Here is a 23,317-nt window from a genome sequence, read left to right on the forward strand (position 1 = left end):
TAATCACATGGTTTCTATTAAAATTCTTTCTTGAAAAATAAAGTTGAAACAACATAAGAAACATATATAAAAAGCATTTTTTTCTCTCTTTCGTAAATATGCAAGATTAAAAAAATATGAGCGTTTATTCTCGAAAGTTTGTTTGATTTTTAATGTTTTTTATACGCAAAAGAGAAGTAAAGTATATTTCGAATATAAGATATATATGAAATATTATTAAAATAGATTTTATCATCCGCGGATCCATAAATATATTAATAAAACATGATAATTTAACCTAAAGGTGCCTGCAAAGTAACAGCAAAGGAGCGGATGAAACAATATCATTATACTTGTGTAACACACTTACTTATCGCGATCGTGTCTCGAAGAAGAATGCGAATGGAGTGGCTCGTGTTTCGCCGCATGAATGACAACAAGGTGATCACGTATATAAATGTAACGCGTTATACGCTACAGAAAACAAACTGATTTTTGCTCTTATAGGTTAAGTCACTAAAATACGTGCGATTTAATGTAGTTGCATCCGGGTGACTGCGGTAGATACGACTACCGTGGTTAGATGCCGCTGCAAATAGCGACGCGATCTTGCCCACTTAAACGCGGTATGCGAGCGCGTGACGTCACACCTGAAGTATTCGCCATTACGCAAAAAAGTTACGAAGAATAAGAGGATAAGGAACGACGCGCAGAAAGACAAAAATATTATTATTGTTCAATCAAGTTTCGTGCGCCATGAAAGAATATCATTATACTTGTGTAACACACTTACTTATCGCGATCGTGTCTCGAAGAAGAATGGAGAGGCTCGTGTCTCGCCGCATGAATGACAACAAGGTGATCACGTATATAAATGTAACGCGTTATACGTCACAGAAAACAAACCGAATTTTTACTTTTATAATTTAGGTCACTAAAATACGTGCGGTTTAATGTAGCTATTTTCAGGTGACTGCGATAGATACGATTATCGTGCTTAGACGTCGTTGTAAATAGCGACGCGATCTTGCCCACTTAAACGCGGTATGCGAGCGCGTGACGTCACACCTGAAGTATTCGCCATTACGCAAAAAAGTTACGAAGGATAAGAGGATAAGGAACGACGCGCAGAAAGACAAAAATATTATTATTGTTCAATCAAGTTTCGTGCGCCATGAAAGAATATCGTTATACTTGTGTAACACACTTACCTATCGTAATCCTGTCTCGAAGAAAATGCGAATGGAGAGGCTCGTGTCTCGCCGCATGAATGACAACAAGGTGATCACGTATTTAAACATAACGCGTTATACGTCGCAGAAAACAAACCGAATTTTTACTTTTAGGTCACTAAAATACGTACGATTGAACGTAGTTATTTTCAGGTGACCGCGATAGATGCGACTACCGTGGCTAGATATTAAACAATGCGACGCGACCTTGGCCTACTTTCCTATGCGAACGCGTGACGTCACGCGTGACGTACGCGTGACGTACGCGTGACGTCACGCGTGACGTCTCACCTGAAATATGCGCCATTACACAAAAAAGCTGCGAAGGATAAGGAGATGGGGAGCGACGCGCAGAAAGACAAAAAGATTATTATTGTTCAATCAGGTTTCGTACGTCAAGAAAAGTGTATCATTATAGTGCTCATGTAGTGTAATTATATAGTGTACCAAAAGTGCTTCATCAACGAGGAGTTTGATTAATCTTCGATGGATTCCATCTAATCTTTTGGTAAGGTTATTTTTTCTTACATATACTTAATAATTAAACGCGTTTCAGTGTCGCATAACTCTATGTGTTCCGAAATTACTGCCAGTACTGCAAATTATATGCACGTTACATGCATAGAATTCACGAACGTCTAGTGCACGTTATGTATATTGTATATTTTCAGTGCTGGCAGTAAACTGGCAGCAATTTCGGAACACGGTCTATGTGTCAATCTTATATATTTTCAGTTCTGTTGTGTTTTACTGTGGTTTATGATTGTAAAATTTTCATGTAGTATCGGTAATTTTATCTCGATAATTCGATATACGAGTGGAATTAACTCTGAAAGTCCTGTACACTACACGTAACACTATCATCACGTTGGCGTAACATTAAATATTCTTATATAAGTCTCAAATGGAGCAAAATACACCTGTCACTGACTCATGGTATCGTATCGCTGTAGATATTTAAAATCCATATAAGAATATTTGATGTTACATTAGTGAATATGATGTTATGTATAGTGTAGAATATTTTTTAAAAGTAGCAGTCATGTATACTGTCGCATTTAAAATACAATCGCGGTAAATATTACACACTTTTATAAATAATTTTCTCATATTATTTAATTTTGCTTTTTCGATTATTTATATGAAAGTTTATATCGAAGATTAAGTTTTCTTAGATTTTATAAACAATTATATCTATAAAAGGCTTTTTTCAGAATTTGCGTAAAATTTTCTACTAATTATCTACTTAAAAGACGAATGTAAAATTTAATTGCGCGTAATTATTTTTTAATATATTGATTATTCCTTTTGATACTTCCTTAACATATAATTTTAAATATGTTTGTATTTATATTTTATAGATCACGTTGTGTACAACGCTGCCATTGTGTGTCAGATGCTGTTGCGGTGAGTGATAAATTACTTTTTATTATGTCAGAATTATTGCAAAATATGATCGCTATTTTTCAAGAAAGTAGAATAATTCTATTAATCAATTGGCGTTCAAGAGACAGCAATAAGAATTTAATGACAATAGCAGAACAGTCGAATAGATCATTTAAAAATTAAGAAAGAGAGAGAGAGAGAGAAAAAAGAGATGGAAAAATATTTGTTTCATAACATAGCAAATAGTGTAACGGTTATTAGAGGGAAAAATTTTATATCCCTATCTTTTTACATTACGACGAGCAGTGAGAAAATCGATTATGCGCCATTGCGCGAACCCGGGGTATTATCGCAAATGGAAATTTTTTGCAACGTGGTGAAAACCTCTCCCAGGCCACGCGATCTCGTAAACTTCTGACCCGCGATCATTTCCATTCCCGCGTTAGAACGCACACATTTCGATTCGGGCTCGAATGAGAGTCGTTAATCCTCCGATAAATAAAAATTCGCATTGATTAGAGACGGACCGCGGCGAAAATAGAGCGACATTCGTTTACTCGTTAAAAAACTTTAAATAGGTTTAAAGCTCTAAATATAAATAGATTCACGATTTGTTTCGACATTTCGATTACATTTCGTGTATGAAATTGATTTTTTTCACAATTAACGCCGTTTGTAACGCATTTTTCACTTTGTACTCGTCTCCATGTTTTCTCGCAGACTGCTCGGTATATCACGCGATTCGTGTCAAATTTATAATCGTAGTGATTCTTTTGTCACGCGATATCACGAAGATCACGTCAGCAGGTGAAACGCGTCATCGGAATGCTAACAATAAGTATGCGTCTGTTTGATCTTCAAGGGATTTATCACGATATCTGACACATTTAAATTTCACAGAAAAATCGTGAATTTTATATCGGATACAATTACGAACTGTTAAATCACAATTGTAATAAATATTTCCATAAACATTTATTATAAATATCGAAGTTATATCTATAGCGTCGAATTATATTCAAACTAGGTTTCTGCAATAACTTATGACATTAAAGTTTCAGCGTAGAGATATATTCGGTATAATCGATCGTGATCGAATTTCGTAGCTCGATTCCCTATTGCGCGATAAGGTGGTCTTCGTCGCCGCGACTGATAGAAATTCACACCGATGAACGCGACACGATACGGCGCCGCATCTTCGGCGAGACCTGGCTGCACGATCCCAGGGGATGATGCGGTGCATGGCAATTTGCAGACTGTCCTTCTCTCTCTTTCTCTCCTTCTCCATCTCTCTCTCTTTCTCTCTCATCTCTTATCTGTCGCTAACCGCCGAGTTCTTGCGCTTTCTTTTTCTAATTTTTGTCGTAGATCTTACAAATGTCGAAAGAACACGCGAAAAGATAGGGATGCAAATATTGAAAAGAAAAGATAACAAATATAAAGGACCTATATAAACTTGTTTTAGGAATAAATTCCTCCGGAATGTGAGATATGATTCCGTGTTAATAAATAATTTACAACAAAATTAATCTTTTGATTAAAATAAAATAAAATAAAATAAAATAAAATGATGAACATGGACATGCGTCACGTCAGATGCTTTTAAGAATTTAATAGCATTATCCTAATTCGAAATATCAGTATATTCACAAAAATAGAATGAGAAATAATTTTTGCTGCGAAAAAGAAGGAGCGCATTAGTCGTTAAAATTTTGTCATATTTTTTCCAACGTATATGTATTCTTTCATATTTTCCATGTTGCTTGTGTTTATTGATATTTTGAACGCAAATGCCAGTCAGAATGCATAAAATCTGTGAAAAATATGAATGAATGATGTGAATAAATGCCGTAAATATTATATTTCTATCATCCACTTAGTTTCTATTTAGAAAATTATTCGTGAGTTCTTTTTCGAGAAAAATGCGAGAAAATAAATAACGTGACTATATTTTCAAGTATTGAGAGGAATATATTGATATTTTGTAATTTTAACGAAAAATTCAAGTCAAAAAGAAATATTTGGCACGAAGAATTCTTATTGTGTATGCATACGTGACGTAATCGAAAGCGTTATGCGATTGTGTATACGGATATTATTATTATAATGTAATATAAATACGTGAAAACTACGCGAAAGATGTGGCGGACTAGTATTTTCTTTAAAAACAATTTATATAACTCCATCTCAAAGATCAGTATAAGAATCGATAGAGAAGAGATAGATGAAAAGAGAAAGGACACTGACGTTACCGCGAAAAGAAAGATAGAAAAGCGGAAAAGGGAAGGAGGATAAGAGGGTGAGAAGGAAGGGCACATAGCTCGACGATGCTACATTATGTCAGGCATTTCCCGGAAGATAGTCTCGGGAGCGAGAACCGCGAAGATGTCGGTAAGAGATGAGGGGGTGGCGCGCGGGGGAGGCCAAATAAATACCTGACTAAATCGTCCGGAAAACTCATTCCATCCTTCGGGCGTCTCTTACGGGGTGCACCTTCAACCGCAGCCCGCCGTCGACGCGCTCGAGCGGATCCAGCGTTCCATTTCGCGATTTTCCTCGTGCGATTTCGCGGATCGGTAGGAATCACGATCCGGCGAAACTCGGTGACGAGCGCCGAAAACACTGGAACGTACGTATTACCAGAGCCCGGGATTCTCTTAGCGTCTTTCATTCATCCCGCGGAATTAACGTGCCTCGCAACAGATTTCGATTAACGCCGCGTATGTTACATTTCATCGGATAACGCGTGATTCGCGAACTGATAAAGTGATTAATTATCTGGAAGTAACAAGATTATCTGGAATATTTCTCTAACGATATTACTTTAATGATATTATTAGTCTCTTTTCCTTCATGCGACCATTAAGGAAATGTTTCTTCTTTGAAGGAAAAATGTTTTCTTCTTTATTTTTTTTCTCTTTTCGATGGGTCAAGATATTACTTAGAAATATTTTCTTTAACCATCAATCTTTCGTTATGCGACCATTAAAGGAAAAATATACCTTGTTTAGAAGAAAAATGTTTTCTTGTTTGATGTGTTGTTTAAAGTCATTTATACGTAAAATATAATAACGTAAAAGTCTGTTAATATAAGACCGATAATATTAACACATTATTAATCATTATTAGTAACAATTATGCATCCGCGAAATACATAATCAGTGAAAATTCTTTTTTCACTATGATTACGTTTTGATATAATTACAAAATATATTTTACATCGAGTGTTCGCGATAGGTTCGTACAATAATGTATAATGTAATATAACGTGGATTATATTAGATTTCATTGGACATTTATCAACGATAAGAGCGGCACGTCAAAATTATTCGTGTAAATTTTCGACGCGGCAACGCGACGTTTTCGGCTCGACTCGGAATCGTATCCGGTAATAGAAATTCAGCGTCGCGACGCTGTTACGCCGGCTGTAATCGATTTCAGGAAAGCAATTTGGGTTAAGTCGCGCCGTCGAAACAGATGCGACAAAGTGTCGCGCCCGCAAATGGTACGTCGAGTAAAGAGGGAAAGGGCGACGATAATTATTAAGCAAAGCGGATCAATTAATCTCATCAAATCGCCTCGAAAACTCATTTCGCTCTTGTGTTATTTCGCGTGTCTATTTTGTCGTCTAATCCTCTTCACGGTAATTATGGTGGTGTAACTTCAGGCCGGGCTTCATCACGTAAAAGGGTTATCGGGACTACAGCCGATAGTGGCCACGGACATAATGAAGCGGTGAGAAGTAGCCTGATCGGTATGTATATCGATAATCTATCGATGTGCCCACCATATATCGCGATAACAAGATCTCAGTGCACGTTTTCGTCATAGTTAAAAGAAAATTTAATATCAAAATATGTGATATTTTATATACAAAATATAAAGTAAAAGAATGCATTATAAAGAATGAATCTTTACATCTAAAGAATCTTTCCTCTTCATATTCGTCTTGATATTTTCTGACACTTTTCGTTATAATTTTAAAATTACTCGCTCAGTTTAAAATTAAATATATAAAGAGAGATTACACATAAATGTAACATTATAAGACGTAAAATGTGTGTGTGCAATTTAAAATTAAACTACGTGTGCGAAATTATATATATCATTTGAGAAAAATTTCGTTTAAAATATTTCGCTTGTTTCTATCTTTCTCTCTCTCTCTCTCTCTCTCTCTCTCTCTCTCTCTCTCTCTCTCTTTCTTTCTCTTTTTTTTTCGTTTATGCAATTGAGAAACCACGCGGGCTATGCATCGTCGGGCATGATAAGATCCACAGACTTTGGTGCATCCTCGGAATAACGCGAGTTATCCAATCTCTCGGAAGCGGTTCTTTCAAATTGATCGTGGAAAATACATATAGCGTTCGTATATCGGAAATAACCGTACGACGTATCGAATTTTATTTGCCGGCAATTTAGAGCACGTTGCGAGCTAAATCGGAAGACGCGGCGTTCTCGTTTAGATGAGTCTCGTGATGTACGATTTACAGAACGTTCCCTTACGTAAGTACATAAGAAGTTCAATGTATCCTTTGAAGAGTTTCACAATCGATACTTTCGCAATGGCAATCTGATCAGCTATTAATATTGAGATTATTCTTAATTATCAAACAATTAGGAACAAAATAAAATTATTATTAATTTAATTGAAAATTAATTAAGAACAAAACTATTTAATAATTTGTAGCTTTTTACTTAAATACTGGATGATACTTTTGTGGTGATAAATGTAGATGATATGTTATAATTTTTATAAATTATACTTTGTGTTAATACTTTGATGTATAAGAAGAATATAAAAAGGAAATTGATTTTTGATATGACACTAAGCTTCTCTCAAGTTAGCTCTTTATTTGATATTAAAAATAAATAAGTTGAAAAAGATGATATATATTCCCTGAAAAAGACGCGTTGAAAAAAGATACGTTGAAAAAAAGCATCATTTATAATTTCGCCAAGTAATTCATGGATAAAGCTAATCTCATGATGTATCTATGTCATCCTGAGTTTCAATACCGGGGCATTCATTCTAAGATCGCATGATTTATCGCAAGACATCGCAAGAAACTGTCTCACAAATCTGTGAAGGAACGAATACGGGGTTGCCTTTATAAGCTCCGCTCCTTTCAGTTAGCCCGCGGCGTCAAGTTTTTTTTTCACGCATAATATATACGCGTCTCCGTTTCACGAAGAAGGGCGTGAAAATCGGCGGGCGTAAATCGTGGCTACCGAGAGGAACGGGACGGGACGGAGCGAGGCTTTTCGCAGGAAGCGAATTCGCGTGGGGAAGAGGGTACGACCCTCGTTCCTTCGTACGCCGCAGGACTCGAGGACGTCGTAATAGAAACCCCTGACAGAGGTCAATCTCCTAACGGTCGATCCCGGTGAAACCAATCCACCTACCATCCATCGATCACCGTCCCCCAATCCGGCGAGCAAGGCGCGATCTATACGTATTCCATTTGGCGAATAACCCGCTCGTGCCGTTCGGCACGAAGTCATCCGCCTCGCCTTTCTGCGCTTTTGCATAGCAGGCTCCATTCCGCTCGATCTCATTTCTCCAAGTCTCGTTCCGTTGTACGTCAGCTCGTCGCATCGATCATTATTTGAGATTTCGTCCGGAATTTCACTTGTCTATACGGCACGTACAAAAGTATAAACGCCTCTCGTTTATCGCAATGCCTCTTGTACACGACAAATGTTGCGATTTCATAATACGTATATAACGTACTTAAGTATAAATGTACATACAAATAAATAAAAATATATAAATAAAATATATATAAAAAAAATATAACAAATAAATATATTTTTTTTATTTAAAGGAAGAACAAATCTATTCTGGAATAAATTTACGTAAAATTAAGTTTTAAATATGATGGATAGTTTCTTGCTCTCTTGTTTGCTAACTAACGTTATATCTCCTACTAATAGATATATTTATTTATTAATATTGCGATATGCATATCTTATTGATATTTATTGTATTTTATTATTAATTGTATATATTTTATTTTCGAGATAATACATATAATAAATATCCTAGGTCTTTTAATCTATAATTGATTGATAAAGTATGTGCTTTTGTTTCAATAATACACATCGTTTTACGAACGATCGCTCGCTCATTCATGATGGTTAAATCGGTTATTATAGAGATCAATGGCGTGTTCACGTGTGCGAGTGGAAGTCGCAATAGTATGGGAGAATGACGGTATTTAAGACGCGCGCCGAGGGTGAAATCGGAGTTCGTAAACTGTCGAAATAATGCCGGAGCTGCAATCGCTACGCTTGCCGGTGATTATGTCTTTGAATAGATTGTGGAAACGAACGGAGATTATACTGCGACCTGACAAGCTGCTAACGATAACTGGTACTCGACGGTTGACATGAATTGCATTCACGTTGGCAGAAATGCGGAATGTCACATTTTTTTTTAATTCAATTTTGCACCCGCCTTTCAGATATTACATCGAATCTGTATTTAATTATGTATTGCGTACAATTCATTTTTCAGCTACTGTGACTTAGATAGAATATTAGAATAATAATTAATTATTTACTGTGGCTTGTATAATATAATGTAATAAAAAAAATCTTCGGTAAATTTATATGTCTAAAATTATATTAGAGCTTTTTGTCGTGAGATCGTGTAATTTTCGGTAGTCGTGTCTAATCCGTTTCATTCTCACTGCTATTAATTACACGCTCCGAAATAAGTGTGATTATTAATGTGTAACTTCGAGGTGTTTGGCCTTCCGCGTAAAACGACGTATTAATCATCGTGATTAATGTACGCTTCGATCTTTAACCCTTCGTGCTCTCGTGTGTCGCCTCTACACGACGACATAGATGTGCGATTACGGTTTTGCATAAATTAGAAAGCGCGCCATTAATCACATGGTCAAGTATCACAATGAATCGCTCTGCTTGTTGCACATTTCTTGTCAGGAAATTTATTTCATCACGAAAATCATGCATGTATTGTATTGTATTTCTATTTAATACTCAATAAGAATCAATTCTCTTAATAAGAATTTCGCAAAGTGCTCAATTATAGAGCTATACGAATCGAGTTTTTAAAGTGAATGGCCAACAAAAGCTTATTTCGCAATCAATCCCGAGGGGACTTTATTTCAACAAAGTTTCAATCCCACGCTTAATTACCAAGTTGAAAATTAAAAAGTTGTGTCCAAGTACGGGCGTCGATCGGATTTTCCGTAAAGAGAAATCCGCCTTGGATTCGGCAGGAAGAGAAATTTCCTCCGGGGGTGAGAGACACAGAGTGAAGGAAAGAGGATGGAACTTGCGGCATGCTCTGTATATTTTAACACCGCCATGGTGACCGATTGGGTAATCCGGAATCCTCCGAAACAGCGGCGGAAATAGGCGGGAATACGTATGGCTGTGGTGCACCCCAGGGAAATATCAAATTCACGGAATCGAATGTTTCAACGTCTGCGCGCGTGTCCCTTTCTACTCTAACTTCGTATAGGATTTGATCCTGTCTAAAAAAACCGCCTTTATTTCGGGCTATCTGTCTTTCTCTTTTTTCGTTTATATTCTTCGTGTGGCCGATGTCGTATCTGCAATATTTTATTTTGCATAGAAAATGATCCTGAGGCAATATCGCGATACGCGTATCCCTTCAACCGTGCATCGCGTGTCTTTTCCGCTTACACTCCAGGTTCCACCCACGTGCAACCGAGCGATCTCTTCGATACATCTCCCTCGTCCTCGTCCTTCGCATTCTCCGCGAGATCCTGGCAGACTGCCACAGGCGAGGACGACCTGTCTCTCTATTTTCTCGGTCGCTCTTCTTCGAGTAATAAAGGTATCTCCTTTTTCGTTCTCTTTTCTTTCACCCTTCCCCTTCTCCACCTATTCCTTTCCCTTTTTCCATTGTCTCTCGTCGTTGTCTCCATCCATCTGGCAGCCTCTTGTTCTCTCTGCTTCTTTCCCTCACCGTATTCCTCCTCAACGACGGTCCATTTACGGCCGTTAGCGACGACGTTGCCGCACATCGTTTTCCACGAGAGAACTGTGATTCTCTAGATTTCGCTCTCACTTCTCTCCATTTTGAGTTCTCTCTCTCTCTCTCTCTCTCTCTTTTTCTATCATTGACTTTTTCTGTCACCGTTATCGACTTCGGTAACGTTGTTGTCATAGGTCGAGTCACACATTTCTTATAAATGCACATGATTTCTCTGTGGCTGTTTCTATTTTACGGCATGAAAATATCATTAAGCGATACTTCGAATATATCTTAATGTATTAAAAAATCATATGATTTATATGATTCTAAAATAATATCCCGTATTTTCTGCTATGCTCTGCTATGTTTTTAGAACATAATTAACATTCAATGTGACCATTGTTTCAGTTTGATTTTTATTTATTTAACGTGAAAATGAAGTTTGAGATTAACAAGAATTAAAAATCAATTGAATTAAGTATTAATTGAATGGAATATTGATATAAAAATATTGAGTTGAGAAAAATACTCGTGTAATATTTAGAAAATTATTAATTCTTTCGCAATAACTTTATTGGAGAATCGTTTATTCGAAATATTACCCAGTAAAAGGAAGATAAATTATCAATCGTATTTTTCATATGAAATTGTAATGGCTCATATGTATTTTGTGGATAACTCTCTTCACTTCCGATATACGAGATTTACTGCGGTAAGGACCAACCTGGCCAAGATGGAGAATCAATGCTCGAGGAGCAGGGAGGTGGAGTCGATACTGGGTCACTCGAAGACCGGTTCGAGGATCCTCTTTGCATTGTTGCTTCAACTCCATACCCACCAAGGACCTCGTCCTTACAGGACAGTCGCGCGCTTAACCCAGATAGCGCAGATGGCATAGTCGACAATAATAAGCACATTATAGACGAATTCGAATTCGATTAAGAACGGTCAAATTAATGGATTTTCGATGTAGAATAAATATCTTAGAAAAAATGAAAAAGATAAATGACTTGAATTATAAGGTATAGATATTATTGAATAATTGCGAGATACTTATTATCTGCAACTATGAAATAAGATTACATGCTAAAATAACATCGTTAATATTATAGATAATTTCGGATTAATCCAATTTAAATAAATGATCAACACATTAATCTTTACGCGCGCTCGATTAACGTTATTGATATTTATACGCTATCTCATAATTAAATGTAATATGAGGATGAGTGTAATTGCAGCGGTACGAAAATCAGGTTAATTAATTTTATTAATGCCACCCATGCCATCGGAAAATAATCTGATAAACGTTTTCAGCAAATTTTAATATTGGCTTTTCGAATTTTCTCGAGAAATGTAGCGTAAATATTTAATTCGGTATAATCGTGGCTTAATATTTTATTGGATCTTTCATTTATCGCAGAAATTTATTCTGAAATCTATGTGTACCGAAGAATATCAATAAGATCTTTTGTAATATTGTACCTTTAGTATTTTCTTTCTCTCTTTCTCTTTCTCTGAAGATTGCGAATTATTCTAAATATAATCATATATCACATCCTTTATTATTAATTATATATAAATTATATATAAATTATAGTAAAGTGATGAATAAAAAATATAAAAAATTATTTATATAAATATATATATAAACTTATATAACGTTTTATATAATTTTAAACATAATTAATAAATTATTTTTAAGAATGCACGAAATATTAAGTCAGTTTATATATTGAGTGTTTTTATTTTTATCAGTGACAGTTACTATTTACAATAATTAGCGCAATTATAAATCTTACGTGTCACTTGGCGCATGATATTTCCGAGCGAATTAAAGCGAAATAAAAAGAGGATCTTCGGTGCGAAATCCGGATATCCATCGAGGATCCTCGTTTGCCGGGCCGAATTTCGCTCGTCCGACATCCGGAAATGTAATTCCGACTCTCTTTCTGTCTCTTTCTGTCTTTCTTCCTCTCGCGCGCGTTTTATAATAAAATTCATGGCCTCGTCCGGAAATCGCACTCTGTACGTTCCCGATCGGCAGCGCGATAGCGAGCACGTTTCTTGCTCTCGCACAGGGTGGCTGCAGGAGAAAAGTTGCCCCCTTCCGTCCTACGGGTCCCATTCACGCACACCAGATCGCTCGTGCAGAGAGCCGGGGAACTCGTTATTCCGATCACGAGGGGATTTCGCTCGCGCCCGGTACAAGAGAATCTTTTACGACTCGTGCTCGTGTCGCCAATATCGACGAGGCTTCGCAGTTTGCCTATATAATACGGCTTTCCTCCGAGAGAAGAAACGATGCCGAAGGAATTAGACGACGTATTCTCGCTACGATATAAAGTCGATTTATAAAAATATATAAAATCAACGTTGTAAATCCCTAAAAAGCAGTTTGGTGCAATATCACAGAAAGGACTACAAATTGAATGATTGACTGATAATTGAAAAAAATCAATGTTCAAGAGACTAAAATTTATAAATTTTTTCTATGTTATGTTAACATAGTATATTGAATAACACTAAGATCTTTTTTGCTATGTACATCGTATTTTTTAGAGAAGATAAAATAAAACTTTACAGGATTCAATCTTGTAATATGAGGGTGTAGAATTTCTAGAGAATTTCAGGAATCTGGAAATGCTGCAATTTCGGAATTGAGGTGGTTCGTGGATTTCAAAATTTTTAGGATTGTGATAAATAGTATTTTAAAAATTCTCTGAAAAATCCTCTTGTCTTTAAGAGTTTAAACTGGATGATAGTTCATGGAATTTTCGCAATTTTTACATCCGAATATTCGTAATTTTGAAAATTTTAACACCGCAAGCCTGAAACATAATTCTTATATATGGAGGACATAATTGACACATGCGATATTTCTCCATTGCGAAAATTACATTTCAGAATTCTGCACTATGATTTTCCGGAAATGAGATATGTCTTCTGTAAACTCTCACGATAACGCTTGAAGCTTACAGGGGCTTCTCGCGACTATGAGAAGCGAGGGACAATTTATTGCCTTCTCAAGCTGACGTTTTCAACAATGTACATTATTATGCCGACTCCATAAATTATCATTCATGTATTCTCATTCTTTTTACTTCATACACTCATATTTCTAAACTTTATATAATCTGCCATGTTAAACTAATTTTCCAAATTAAATATTAAAATTTCACAGTTTGAACAGCTGACTTGATGTTTTTAATGCGATCGATTAAAAGATGAAATATTATTTTCGATAATTTCAATGAAGTTTCATTTTTGAAATTATACTTATACTGTTATACTCTATTTTTCGTTAATTAATCATTTTTTATGTACTTACCACTTTTATAACTTTCTTTTGCAACGCAATTATCGTTAATTTTAATACATGGAGACTTCTATGACTTTTCGCGCCATATTTACAAAACCTCGCAAATAACACGGCTCCATTTTTCATGAGGCATCACCGTTCAGTAAATTTACAACCCTCTCTACATACCGTCGACAATTACCGGCTGCGCGCGCGCCCGCGCGCACATATGTGCCTTTGGTATCCAGGCACACGCGACTGCCTCCCCTGTCGTGGATCCCTATCGCTTAATCGACGGCGATTCGAGGGTAGGTAATCCCATTCATTGGGCCGAAGACAAATTCCACGTGCCACAATGCGTTTCGAAGTGGGGGGGGGAGGGAGGGATGATTCGGAGGGTAGCGGTGCTCGTTCGACTGCGGTTACATCGGGAAACTATGGCATCGATGGATTTGTGTACGCGCGTATATGTGTAGCACCCTGTCTCCCTTTCCACCGTCGTCTCGAACCGTGTACACTGGAATGACTGGGTGCAGGAAATTCCTTGCAACTCGAATAGTTTGAATAGCTATGCCGTCCGGCTCTTCTCCACGGTTGCACCCCACAGTGTTCTCCACGTCCTTCTATCTATATATCTCTTCCGTCTTCCACATCAACCGTCTTGATCTTAAGCAGGATGCGCATTGCATCCGCCTTAATGCAGTTTAGTTCGGTTATAACGGATGCGTCTGCATCGGGATTATAGTTTGTGTTTTAGGTCACTATCTCTGGTCGATTAAAATATATTGCATCATAACTGGAGCAATAGTTGTGTCAATGTTCGATGAAAGAAAAGCCGTGGACGTTACAACTATGTATTGCGCAAGATTCCTCTAAAATTATATTTCAGATTGGAATTCCTTCCATTAGAAATAAGACTGGAAATTCTATTTTATTGTCACGTGAATTTAGTTAAAATTGATGAAATCATTTGACAGTTTGAATGTAAGTCGTATTCAACGTTTCGCAAGAAAAGGTTTTGCTTTTAAGTATGAATTTATTATTTGACACATAATTATGAAATATTGAGTAATTAAGAATATTATATAATATATATATATTAAGTAATTTAAGAAAATGTTGAATTAATTTTTTAAGAAAGTATATTAATTTTTCCACACGTCACAAATTGAATTTGGGTCTTTTATTAAAATTTTAATAACTTAATTGAGTAATTAAGTAATTAAGTAATTAAAATGTTAATAAAAACCAATTAGTATTAATTAAGTAATTAAGTTATTAAAATTTGAACAAAAACCCAAATTGAGTTGAACTAAATCAAGCTGCAGCAAGTGTTCCACTTTTATTCCTATTCACAATGCATTCCTTTTCTTGCCGTTACTAGCTAAGCTAACCGGATTATCTAGCAGGATTAACAACCGCCGTTATGGTCAGGAATCGGACGAACGGAGCCCACGGACGCGAATATCGATTTCTGTCAGTGGAGTTTAAGAACGTTACGCTTTTCCAACCATCGTTACTCTGATCATCCATGTCGGTCCTCGAAGACGAAGGCATTTCGCGCACGCCGGTTTGATATCGCTTTGATGCGATTTTTCCGCTTGGCGATCAAGGCAACGGACCCGCGAATATTCTTAAAACTATGACCTTTAGCCGTCAGAGAAACTTTCCGGAATTTTCGTCGTTTTCTCTAATTGCAAAAGTTAATCGGAGTCGAGATAGCTTTCGGGCGTGTAATTATATCGTAATTCATAAGGTAGAGAATATTACGCGGAAAATACGCGCCACCCTCCTTTTATTGTGCATATGCAGAGCGTTTTGATTAAACATACGGCTAGATTTTTGCGGGATTACGCCAGGCGAAAAAGATAGGTATTTATTGTACTGTACGTTCATAAATTCAGTCTTATCAAATTGTGAAATTGCCGGCTTTCGTTATCACGCATAACTGACCGTACTCGCTTCGGGAATGCGAGGACAACGGAAATTATAAAAATAGAGGAAACAAGAGGGAATCGAAACGACGGAAAAAGCTAACTTTTAGTCGGATCTAATATTATAATTAGCATTATGCAAATGAACATACGCTCCAGTTGCATATAGCGCTAATTTAATTTTTAGCATGATATTTTTCAATGTTCTCTAAAAAAATATGCTTTTTTTCTCTCTCTCTCTCTCTCTTTCCCTTTCTCTTTGTATGTAATAAATATTGCTGATTGTTTAAAATCATATACACATGTGAACATTATAAAAATTTCAATATTTATAAAAATTTAATATTATTAAATACTTTTTTAAATTCAAATATTTTAAAAATAATAATTAATAACATTTCCGTGATTTTACAATATTTGTATCCATGGAAAAATTGCTGAGTACGAAATTAGAGATTGTAATAAAGTAAAACTTCATATAAAAACATATATGTATTTTAAGAAAGTAATCAATTTTAACATTTGTTTATTTCTAACATAGTTAACATAGTTAACATATAAACCAAACAGATACAGGATTAAACAAGTTTTATACATATATCCTATGTGTATTTCTGTGTTCTCTATTTTCTCACATTTTTTACGTTAAAATATATTACGGTATAAATTTCATTACAAATGCATTGTACAAAATCGCGCATTATCGCGCAAACCGTTAGCTATCGTCGACGTTAAAATATTGCACGATATAGAAAATATATATGGAACAGAATTCTGCGGAAAATTAAGTTTGACCACAGTTTATGGCGAAATCGTTTCGCACAGAGAGGACCATCGTTTCGCATAAAATAATCATTAGCATACTTCCGCGGCAGCATTATGTATTCCATATAAACCTATTATCCGCGAACGAATTTTGTCGGCATCGTTATAGTAAATATCAAGTTATTAATCTGTAATAATCTTCGATGTATTTTGCTGAAATTCGTTTTCTATAGTTGACCATTTGATGGAAAAAACAAAGTGATAGTCGACGGAAATGTATTCGTGAAACGATGAAATCGACGGGCTACGAGTATATTCGATTATCTTTGTGACCTGTCGAATCAAAGCGTTATATGGACGTCATCGTTTTATTCGACGGATTACACGGCGTTATATAGATTTATAACAATAGAATTGTAATATCTAACGAGATTTATTGAATATCGCATTTTGCGATAGCCAATTGTGTGATTATAATAATAGAAATGATAAATATGACGCGAGAGTATGTGTCAAATATATATATTATTTTTCAGATTTTATATTATACAAAAAATGCAACGAAAATTAAATACGTAATTGAAATCCACAAAACTCGAATTTCATAACTATATTATTGCGACAAATCTCTATCATTTTTTGCATTCTTCATAACATTGGTATTTTAAAATATCTCTGAAATGCAAATCTGCAGCGATATATATGCACGAAAAAAATTTATATTTTTTTTAGCTGACAGATCGACGGAACTGTGTCGCGAAGAAGCCACGAGGTCGACGGAAAAGTCAGGTGGCAAAACGTGTAGCTGTTAAACTTTGCTGCTGATATCGCCGGCCAATGTGCTCTTTACGACGTGAGATGGTATGTATCATGGTTTAGTATCACTACAGGATATTTTATTCTTTTTTATAGTTACGTCATTCGTGTTTCGCGCTATATAAGGTTTTTCATAACGGCATGCTCTTTACGCGAATCCCCGTTTCCTGTCTTGTATGTTTTTTTTTTGCATCTCTTTTATCGCACTCTTCACCAATCTTCTCTCCGTTTGTCTCACGTTTTGCATTCAATCGCTTACCTTCCTCCCCCGATTCAAAGGGTTGTCGCAGCTGCAATTGGTTCTCGCGTAACGACACCGCTTATATTCCTCATCGGCGAAACGGGTTTTCTCAGCGCCGACATTGAGAAACGATCCCACGATCTCCGAACGAAAGATATTCGCAACTTCCCGTTTGCATCGGGTCGCTAATCGATTTTATAGGACACTTTTAGAGGAGTCGAGAGAATCAGCGAGCATAGAACGTCGCGCGGAATGATATATTTAAGGTGAAGACGAATGTTTCCGCGCAAAGTAATAAAAGAAGCGAATAAACTGCAAAATCCATTGTCAATAATTCATTGTGATATTTGCTAGTTATATTTCAATATTATTTTTAAATATTGAGTATTCATTATATTATTACACTTAATCTATTTCATTTTAATCAATATTTGATGCTGAGCTTCTTAAATGAATATCATATCTTTGGATATAAAATGACTTTATTATTTATTTCATCCATCGTAAAATTGAATGAAGAATAAAAGATATTTTCACGTTTTCTCATCAATGTCATAAATTCAAAGTTTTTAAATGGAACAAATATCGATAAAAATGATAAGAGCTGTATAAAATTAATGAGTTTTCTTCGCTGCTTAACTGTCAAATTCCTTTGTTTTTGACGTCTTATGACTTAGATATTCACATCGCTTTTTGTATCCCTTTATGATGTTTCAATGGGCATCGTTTCTTCATCCTGGGAAACGTTGTAAAAGCCGCTACTGCGTTCTTTATCGACAGATCCAATGTGCTCGAGCGTGACGTTGAAAAACGCACGCCAGATCTTTGCCAAAGCGAGCCACGTCAAAAAGAGAAATGCGAATCCTCGTGGAAGATGCATTTGCAATCGATCTTTAAAACATCTTGCAAATCATGTCGGTTTACGAATGGAGAGTTTCCGCAATAGCGCGCACAAACGTACTCGCGTATAAGCTGGTCTAACGCGTAATGTATTTAAGCAAATCCTACTCATGATGGAACATGAAACGTACTGCTGAAATACCTTATTCTCCTCATAAATATTAACATTTATCCGTGCTCGAAATTATAACAAATTTAATTGTAACAGATTTAAGACATATTGGAATATTTTTCATTATATTTAAAAAATATATATTGAAATAATTTTTGTAACGTGAAACGCGTGTGTTTGAATCAGAGCGCTTGGAATATTATCGCAGCAGCTTGTGTATTGTATGCATATGTAAATGCGCGGAATTCCAATTTCGTCAGCGAATGACATGGCTGACAATGCGAAAATTCCTGAAATTATGCGTAGATGACACCCGTTTCATGGGATTTAATGTTTCAACGTCAGACAGCGCGCGCAAAGAACAGTCAACTGTTTACTCAGGGGAGCCCAAGTTTGTAATATTACGGCCGTCGGAAAGAAAAACAGAGGATTTCCCGTAGGTACCCGTCCGACTGCGCTAATAAAAGAGATGGTCTCATCATGGTCCCGCCGTCTGAATATAAATCGTCCAGACACATCTACATAAAGCTAACGTTATTCCGTTGATCTGTCTCGAGAAATGGTCGTATAATTTCGTTTCCAACGTCGAAGCAACGATTATCTCTTTTAGATCCAAATTACTCTCAGCTTCGACACAAAGCGCAAATGAAATTCGTCTTAACTACATTCAGTGTGAATACCAAGAGTCCTGGGACATTTAAAAGGAACGTCAATCATTACTATGTAAATGATAATTAGAAACACGAGATCTGATCAACATTTTGCCAGAAATATACAGTCGACATCCCTTCTTCAAACAATTATATAATTACGTAAATGAATTGTTTTTACAAATTTCATTTAAAAGTGGATTTAATTTTTATGGAATTACAATTTTAAATTTACCACGCTACTAAAGCACAGTTTGCATTGAAAATTAAAAGAATTTATTTAAAAAATACATAAAGTTCGTTCAAATTTTTTGGTCTGGTAAAATTCGTTTCCCAAATATAAGTAAAAATCTGCAAAAATTATTCATTAATATATATTCATTAATATATTTCTCAAAAATTATACATTAATATGTACAGGCATTGCACGTTGCGAACAGTGATACATGCGATGATTATAGTTTCAGAATTTATAATATCGAGATTTGTATGTGTATGTGTTTGCATAGATCGATGAAATTTATTTAATATTTATTCAGCATATATTTAATCAAATAGTCTTGATAATTCGTAAAACAAAAATATATAAAGATTTAAGGAAGTTTCAAGATACAATTCAAAATTACGGCGAACGTAATGCAGCCATGCACGAATTGCCACGATGAATAAATAGGAAATCCCCCGTGGAAGGCAGGATACGAGATCAGTCTGATAAATGAAAGGGCGGCCACAGCAACCTTCCGTGGTCCAAGTAATTGTACCGCGACAAGAACGTCGTGCAATCTTATTGAAGTCATCCGGACCATAGAAACCTGGTCTTCAGGGACGCTTTATCGTTTGGGCCCGCGAGACCATAACGCAAAGCCTGCGATTAATAAAGGACCGAGCTCTGTGAATTTTCCAACTCTCGATGAGTCATTTCGTAAAACAAACTTGAGAAATTGCAAAAGTGTAACGCGGCTTATCAACAAATTTATTTTTTATTTACTAGGTTTAATAGAGAAAGAAAACTATATGTTATGATAGAAAAATATAATCGTTTTTAATCAATATTAGAAATTCGATATCAAGATTTTGTTAATAAAACAAAATCGATAATACACATTAATTATAGACTTAAACACGAGAATATATAAGAATATATAAATGCATGAAATATATATGTTAGTTTTATATATCGATCACTGAGACGCTCTAATGTAATTTAAAGTAAGCTAAAGAGTCCCTGCCCTCTCGTTTGTACAATAGGTAGGAATAAATCGGATGAATCCCATTTCTCTGATGGCAGGATCTCAAATTGCGGTCGTACATTCGAGAGGGATGGGTAACGGGATGAGTATCGCATATGATTGTTCAAAGCTTCTTTTCTTTTCCTCTGCATCGTTCCTCGTCGATGACTTTTGCTCTTTCCCTTTCCTCCTCTTCCCAGTCGGCAGATCCAATTCGCTGCCACGCCGCAGGGAGTCTAAACGTAGCTGTTGGTGGAATCAACGATGATACCGTCTTTTCTATGGCGCGCACATAAGATCTCCGCGGGGAGACATAACGTATATATATCCGGGGCCCCCGAGAGAATCGCGGAGAGGTATTGTTGATTGAGGGTTGATGCCGGCTCTCTCTCCATTCGGCGTTCTATTGTTAAGTAGAACGTTCCACTCGGGAGATGGCAGGCGGTAGGTGAACGGAAGAAAGCAAGCAGGAAACCCCGTATGACGGAGGAGAGGACGAAGGGGTAAAGGATGGCATAAGAAGTTACTTGGTCGTGTCAATGCTGGCTTACGAAAAGAGCAAAAGGATATGAGAAAAGGAAAAAGGGAGAGAGGTAGAATGAAAGGAGAGAGTTAGAACGGCGTTTATCGCCGAGAGAGAAGAGTGCGGAGAAAAGAAGAGGGAGATAGAGAGCCAAAAAGAAAAAGAGAGAGGGAATCCTTCTATCTCGACTCACACGAGAGATCGTGTGCGGGTGCGAGGGCGAAAGCGAAGGCGTCGAAAGTCCGGATCAACTTGATGAAATGAAACGGGAAACCTGATAGACGTGGCAGCGGGCTAAAAGGAGATCGATCGGGCGGGACGGCCAGGACCTTACGGAAGGAATGGCGAAGGGGCGCGAGAAGATGGAGAAGGTAGTGCCTGCGGCACGTAGATAAGATTCATGCGGCCAAGCGTCGTAAACTTCAACGGGCTGAGAACGAGGCCTAACTCCACGAGGCAAAAATCCAGGCGGGATGACACACGCACCTCCTTTTACGTGAAGCGCCTGTCATTTGTCTGATCGATAAATATTTCGAATGACGACATATGTATAGTTTTAATTTATAGTTATAGTTTATCTCACGTCATCATCGTAAAGTAAATGGAACGATATATAAAAATTTTTCGAATTTATGATAAAATTATGAAAAATTATTTGGATATTTATTCATTATTTTTAATTGGATATTTATTCAGTATTTATAAAATTGATAAATGATTATATTTTATTAAACATTCAGCGTGCATTGTTTACTTATCTGAAAATTCATTTCAAAATTAAATCAGATTCGACTTGACCATATGATTCGCTATTGATTTGTACATTTGCCATTATTAGCTTCGAATAAGCCGCTAATAAACACTGATCGTATCTTCGACAAATCATAAATTCGCGGTAATTTATTTAAACGATAATCGGACTATGTGAAATTGTCGTTTCCGAGAAAGATAGAGATGGATATATAGCGTTATCATACTCGATAATCGATTGTTCGATGATTGACGCAATGTAATCGTAGAGAGCGCTTTATCGAAGGATATTACGGGGAATTTGGAGAATGTCGAGAGAATGCTGGGCGCGTACAGCACGAATACGTTATTGCCGTGACAATATTCAATTACTTAATGTAATCCCTTTACTATGTTGCTAGGCAAGGTTTTACGTTACACGGACAAGTGCTGTAACCATTTTCGATGATGGCATATTACGCCATGTGGATTCTCGTTAACTAAAATATGGAAAACCGTGAGTGCGAATAAGCGAATCGCGTGCATAGATTTTCCAAAATATATCAATGGAGCGTTATATATTATGCCCTTTCGTTGCAGGAAGTACTTTCCATCGATAGAATATGCAACAGCCAATGAATGTCAAAAAGCACCATCGAGTAAAATATTTCTGATGACACTCCGAAAATACCCCACATTTTCATATTTAAATAAATATGGTTATGCTAAAATTGCGCGCCGATATTATCTCTTAGGGTGTAAATACGCACAAGTGGGATTGATATGAAAAGAAAATCGATATTTATATCAGGCAATACAATCGCGTTATTCTTCCTTCGCTTCAATGTTATCGCGCAAAGTCACTGTACATCGCGATCATCAATAATAATTTTAACATGAGCAACGAGTTTCTTTATCTGCGGGTCATGTTCCTGACAGATTTTGACAAATGTCAGGGAGTAACGCCATCGCCTAGTCATCGCGCTATATCTGAAATATTGTCACCGTTTAACTCTTTGATTTTATATCAAGATATATTTAATGTCAATTTTATAAATCACATATGAATATTTTTCCCTGCAAATATTTGCAAACTCGCACAAACTTGTCATTATTTTTCTACGGATACTTTTTAAAACACAAATGTGGAATATTAATTATTAGTTATAATTATTTCTAACTTCATCCAACATCAATGATTACAAAAATTATATAGAGCATCAACTAAAAATGGGAAAGTATTTAAATTCCATTTCTCAAAATGCTTTCAAGTTATAAAACTACTAAAGATTAATTATTCTATTTCTATATCTGGGAATTTACTAAAATCGCGAATTTTAAGCTATTTTTCGACTAACATCTCATCAATCGAGAGATAGAAGAGATATTCACTTATTTATGATCAAATCATGACCATCATGTCCTTTGCTCCCGCTTTTCTGTCGAAAGGCTTTATTTGGAGGATAGGTCAAAACCCGATGGACAGTTCTTTGCTTTGACAAGGGTGCGGATAAGAAAGATGCGGACGCGAAAACCAAGAATCTA

At 36.2% G+C, this 23,317-nt stretch overlaps 1 protein-coding gene and 1 long non-coding RNA gene across 3 annotated transcripts in view; one reads left to right on the forward strand and one right to left on the reverse strand.

Moving 5' to 3' along the window:
- LOC105258009 (transmembrane and TPR repeat-containing protein CG4341) overlaps nt 1-23,317 on the reverse strand; it is a 199,560-nt gene that overhangs the window by 92,781 nt on the left and 83,462 nt on the right. The window lies entirely within an intron of this gene.
- Nucleotides 1,567-17,639, forward strand: LOC112639173. The gene is made up of 3 exons (XR_003123344.1): nt 1,567-1,719; nt 2,573-2,618; nt 17,305-17,639. It is a non-coding gene; the product is annotated as an uncharacterized LOC112639173 (long non-coding RNA).

The sequence above is a fragment of the Camponotus floridanus genome, unplaced genomic scaffold, assembly GCF_003227725.1.
Source record: "Camponotus floridanus strain SB8 unplaced genomic scaffold, Cflo_v7.5 scaffold5, whole genome shotgun sequence".
In the NCBI taxonomy this organism is placed as follows: Eukaryota; Metazoa; Arthropoda; class Insecta; order Hymenoptera; family Formicidae; genus Camponotus; species Camponotus floridanus.